This window comes from Phaseolus vulgaris, chromosome 2 (assembly GCF_000499845.2).
Source record: "Phaseolus vulgaris cultivar G19833 chromosome 2, P. vulgaris v2.0, whole genome shotgun sequence".
NCBI lineage: Eukaryota > Viridiplantae > Streptophyta > Magnoliopsida > Fabales > Fabaceae > Phaseolus > Phaseolus vulgaris.
Window position 1 is genome coordinate 12,828,342 of NC_023758.2, and position 6,270 is coordinate 12,834,611.

A 6,270-nucleotide genomic window follows, 5' to 3' on the forward strand; every position below is an offset into this window, starting at 1 on the left:
ACACATATGAGAAAGTAGTATATGTTATTTGTAATTAGATATTGCTTGTTTTACTTTTATTTTATTATATATGGGTAAAATTATGGATGTTACATTTTCAGCATCGCAATACCTCGTGTTACTAAGCCATTAAAGATCAAACCAACATTCCTCGGTTTGATTAGTACTCATCAATTCACTGCCAAGGACCATGAGGATCTGTATACACATCTTTCTATGTTTTATGAGTTGGTTGGAACAATGGGGTTCCAAGAAGGTGATATTGAATTTGTTCATTTGTGTTTATTTCCTTTTTTCATTAGCATGTAAAGCTAAAGAATGACTCAAGCCACATCTAAATTAGAGCCTCACTAGTTGGAAAGGCGTAGAAGAGAAGTTCTTACAAAGATTTTTTCCACTCTTCTGTTACATCAAAGTCAAGTCTGATATCTCTATATTTAGACATAGACCATACGAACCATTTTGTGAAGCCTGAAAGAGGTTTAAAGTAATGCTAAGAAGGTGCCCAAATCACGAATTTGAAGATATTGCTCAGCTAAATATCTTTCATAACAATCTCAGACCTGATACAAAGATGATCATGGATGCAATAGCTAGGGGTACAATGATGGTTGTCAATGTTGAACAAGCAACAAAACTTATTGAAGCATTAGTTTCAATGAATTATCAAGCTCAACATGATAGACAAATTATACACACAAAAAAGGTGCTTGTGCTTAATACTTCAAATGCAATTCTGGCTCAAAATAAAATTTTAACTCAGCATATTGAAGCATTAACCAAAGAAATGTGAAAACTTCCTCAACAAATATAAGTTGTGTAGTCTTCTCATATCCAAAATTAATCCATGAGATGTGATTTTTGTGGAGGCAATCATTCAAATGGCATTGTTCGTATCAAAACAACCCATTTGAAGAGAAATTCCACTACATGGGTAATTAGGGAAGGCCAGATGGTTTCTCCAACAATAATAATCATCTGAATAATATGTCTCAAGGTTGAAGAAGCAATCAGAACCAAGGTTTGGGTGGAAACAAGATATTGATCCATCTAACAGGCAAACCCCTTTTTCAACAACAACCACATTATCCTTCAATTCAGAAGAGAACGAGAAAATTGGAGGATACCTTGGAGAAATTTATGCAAGCATTGTTCTCCAATCAGAAGAATACAAAAGCTTAGATGAGAAATTTAGAAACACAGGTGAGATAGATTGCTAAAGAGTTGGAAGATAAAAAAAGTGGTCCATTTTCATCAAACACTTAAACTAATTCCAATGAGCATTGCTATTTAATCACCACTAGAAGTGATAGAGTTGTAGGAGAGAGGATTGGTGATAAATCAGTTGTTGATAAATAGAGAAAATACGAGAAAGAGAAAAATGAGTGTAAGGGAGAAGAGGGGGAGAAAAAAGAAAAAAAAAGTGTAAATATATAAGAGAAAAGGGAGAAAAAGAAAAAAAAATGGGAATCCAGATAGAAGTGTTCCTATTCTAAATGTACCCTATCCTCATGCTTCCTTAAGAAAGGATAGGGAAAGGCAATTTGCTAGATTTCAAGATATTTTGAATTGACTGCAGATTAATATTCCTTTTGTAGATGCCCTAGAGCAAATGGCCACATATGTGAAATTTATGAAAGAGTTGCTAACAAAGAAAATGAGATTCATAGAGGAAGATATTATAGATTTGGAGTTTAGTTGTAGCGTTATTATTCAGAAATCCTTGCCCTTAAAATCCAAGGATCCAAAAATTTATAGTATCCCAGTAACCATAGGTGCTTTACTTGTGGACAAGGCGTTACTAGATTTGGGGGCTAGCATCAATTTAATGCCTTTGGTCTTGATGAAAAAGATAGGAGATTTGGAGGTTAAACCCACCAGGATGACACTATAGTTAGCTGATAGATCAATTAAGTATTTGTCAAGGTGGAAAAAATCATATTTCCAGTGGATTTTCTTTTTTTGATAAACATAGAAGAAGACAAAGAGGTAAGTGTTTGTCAAGGTGGAAAAAATCATATTTCTAGTGGATTTTCTTTTTTTGATAAACATAGAAGAAGACAAAGAGGTTCCCTTAATAATTGACCCTTCATGAAAACTGCTAAAGTTATTATTGATGTAGATGATAAAAAACTTAAAGTGAGAGCTCAATATGATGAGGTGACTTTTAATGCTTTTGAGGTATTGCAACATTCTAATATAGGGAAGGATTGTCTAAGAATAGATGCATCAAATGAAGCATTTCTTGGAACCAAAAAGCAGTCACACACTTTTAATATGTTAGAGAAAGCTTTGAATTGTTTTATTTCATAAAGAGTTGGCAAAGAGAAAGAGTCTGAACCTGAATATGGAAAAGAAACTTAATGCCACTAAGTTATTTGCATCATGCTTGAATGAGGAAGACAAGGTTCACTAGAACACAAGTATAATGAAAGATGAGTTTAAACTTCGTCAAACAATTATGTTTCATAGCTCTAAGATAAAACTCACCCTTAGAAGGTTAAAGACAAAATGGGAAAGTTTGTTAGTTGTCAAGGAAGTTAGGATTGATGGATTTATTGAACTTGAAAGTCCATACTCCAGAAGAATTAAACATGTAATCATGAAAATGTTGCAACATAGGGCTCATCCACCATGATTGAAACATGTGTCAAGCTATATGACGTTAAACGAGTGTTTTCTGATAGGCAACCCAATGTTTTTTTTTATGTTTGGTTATGTTTATTTTATTTTATTTTTTTTCTTTTGTTTTAATATGTTTACATTAAGTGTTCCTGCATCAATCTCTTGGTTTAATTCTTGTTTTAATTTGGTTCATCTCATTCCCATGTTGATGACCCCGAAAGAGTTTGGATTGTGTGTTGCATGACCTGGGGACATGTATTCTTTTCCTGGGTCACAGGTCCAACAAATAATGTTGATACAAATATAGATGAAGAATTTGACACAGAGATGGATGAACTTAGAGGAGATTGACAAGTGCTGAAATGAAAATGGTTTTATCATTCTGATTTTAATTTTAATTTTGATTTCTCTTATTTTTATTTTTATTTTTATTATTATTATTTTTATTAATTTTGTAGTTCTCTTATTTTGCTAGTTTTTCTAGTTTCTTATTTTTTTTTCTAATTTCTAGGTGTTTATTTTTCTAGTATTTAAATTAGACCTTGGGTTTTAAGATTAGAATACTTAGTGATATGGACATAGGTGAAAAAAAAATTGTGTTAAATTTATATTCAAACTGAGTTGAGATTTTGTTGTATGAAAATTGAACAGAATGATTAGTTGGAACAGTGAATGGCAAGAAAGTAAGGAGTTAGAGTAATTAAACCAAGTGAGTGTGTGAACATTGAACATATAAAGAGTTTCATTGATCAATTGACTATTGTTATTGCCTATTTTTTTGTATTTGTGTTGCATCATAAAAGAATATGGAAATGATTAAGGCGTTTGAATAAATTAGAATTAGAAAACCCAAAGCCAAATAGGTAACCTTTGTTCAAATTAATAACATTTTATTGTGATACCCCTTTGAACTCATAATTTTTATTTGCATCCTGGACCCTAAATGTTATATTTTTCTACTTGTTGGCATACTTAGGGTAGAGAACATAGATGCAAGTTATATAAGGGAATGGTTGGTTCTAATAAATGAAAAGAAAAAGAGTAATAGATTTATTTTGGAAGAGTTTGTTTCTGTTATTAATTATTTTAGAATAGTCTGTTTTTTTATTTTCATATTATTTCAAAAATAAAAGAAAAAAGGGTGAAGATGGTTGAATTATTATTTGGGGATTAGATATGATAAATTGTAGGTATGTTCTTCATCTTTTAAGTATACATTTTGTTATTTGAAAAACCAATATTTTTTGGAAACCCAACCTCATTACAATCTTGTAGAAGACTTTAAGATTCATTTTTCGGATATCATTGTGATATGAAGAAAAAAATGAAAAGGGAACTATGATTTGTTAAGATTTAGTTAAAGTTCAGAGAAAACACTTACCTATGCGAATATGAGAAAAGATTCCTGACTAAAATTGTCATTTCATTGTTAGAGTTATTTATATTGGAAATTGATTGCATTTATTTCTTGCTACATTTGAATTTGGAAGCATCGGAGGTTTCTAATTTAATCTATTGTTCAGTTAATGAAGTTGTTTTGATAATTGAACCATGGTCTGATTTATCTGGATTTATTTACTTTGCTTGAGGATAAGCAAGATTCTAGGTTGGAGGTAGTTGATAAGTGTCATTTTGTAGTGAAATTTCATACAAAAAGTTAGACAATTATTGATTTTATTTGTTGATTAAGCTGTGATTCAACCCTAATTTGAAAAATTAGAATTCAATAATATATTTTGAAGTTATGAGGTTAATAGAACTATTCAATTTCAATTTTGTGTTATTTTTAGAAATTTAAGGAGAGACGAAGCAAATGGATATACTATGAATATAGATGTCCCTTAACCCAAGCCCAATTAGGTTAAAAAGGGGCATAAGGCAGCAAGAAAGGATAGGAAGGAAACTTTAAGAGGTAGTTGTCAACGAGAAACGTTCTAAATCTTCTTCTCTTGCTTTCAATCATCTTTTAGTGCATATAAAGGCTATTGTGAGTGGCTAATTCCTTTCCTTTGGGATTGAATGTAATAGTGTCTAACTCCTATGTACTGATGTGAGTTGATTTTAGGATTGCACATTTTATTAGTTTCTCTTTGTTTATGATTTTTTTTTATTTTTAGCAATGTAAGGTGAGAACCCAAAGAAGATTCCTACTAGACACGAACTTAACCAAGTGGTTAAGTAAGTGTGAAGGTTCACTTCTAAAGGGCAAAGAAAAAAACACAATTATATGGTGACAATAATGCAATGGTGCGGAATTGAATAGAATAAGGCAAAGATAACCAACAAATTAAGAGACAAACATGAAAGTATAAAGATGAAGGGAATGGAGGGCGCAAAGAAAGATAAAAAAAAGAGGAAGAGATAAAAAGAGCTTATGGAAGAAAGAAAGATGTCACGCCACTTGGAGAAGAGAGGACTCCAAGATGAGTGTTGCAAAGAGCCACCACTTAAGATGTTACCCATCCAAGATAAGACCCAAAAATGATAGCTCACAAGCTCACAAAATCACTCCTGCAGAGTTTTTTTACTATTCAATTTCAATGTCCAAATACATGGAGGGAGGCACCCTTTATATAGGAAGGAGTGACTTGGAGAGCAAGATGAGAGAGAGGTAGAAAAGGAAGGGGAGAGGGACTGCCTAGGGTGTTGACCATGGTCAAAACCGCACCTTAGGCATTGCTTCAAGAAGTTAGGTTAAAAACCCTAATTCTAGGTGCATGAGTCATGAAAAAGTGGGCTTGGAACAAGCCCATTTTGCTAAGTATACACCTATTTATGCTATGTAAACCTACTCTAGCTTATTCTTCTATTTGGACCCCTAAAGTGAGCCCAATTTATTTACTAACATTTTGTCTTGTAAGAAGACCAGAAGAAAGAACATTTGATGTTCTGGTCTATGTCCAGTTCCTCTTCTGCTGAGGTCATTCAGATATTTGGTGGGGTCTTGTCTTGTAGGCTGAGATGACTGATCAAAGTTGGAAGTGTCTTTTGTGTCCTTCGTCATCTTCCTGGCTAATTGGATTACATCATGTACTGAGGTGATATTGATCTATAATATTTTGTTCTTATTTGATATTGTTATTTTCATTTTATGCTTAAAGCTTGAATTTTTATTCTTAATTTAGATCTTTTGAATTTACTGGGAAGTATTTCCAATGACCTGGCCTAAATGAAAATAATTGATTTTTTTAATACTTGGAATAGATTATAATATATCAAATGCTTTATATATTTTTTCTTAATGATAAGAACCTATGCTAATAGTTGATGAATCAATGTTTAGAAGATGATCTTAATAATTTCATATTTGAGGAATTAGTGTGAATGACTTTTTTTGTTACATCAATATCAATTAAGTAAGAATGTTGTATGTTTTATTTACCAAAATACAAATGAGTGAGAAAGATTAACTTCAATCCCAATTCCATTAATCAAATTCTTATAATCATTGATTCTGTTTTTTTTTATTTAAATTACAAGCACATTTTATTCAAACAAAGTCCATATCTCTTGAATCAATTCATTGCACATATTTCAATATCTCGTGAGTTTTACACATTAAAATTTTAAGAGAATTGTTCCTTGTGGGTTCGATATTCGTATTTTAAGACAAATTATGACTTTTAACTTGACACACTTGTCGAA

At 31.7% G+C, this 6,270-nt stretch overlaps 1 pseudogene; it reads right to left on the reverse strand.

Moving 5' to 3' along the window:
* Positions 1–412: 412 nt before the first annotated feature.
* Positions 413–519, reverse strand: LOC137813193 (small nucleolar RNA R71; annotated as a pseudogene).
* Between the last annotated feature and the right edge of the window lie 5,751 nt (positions 520–6,270).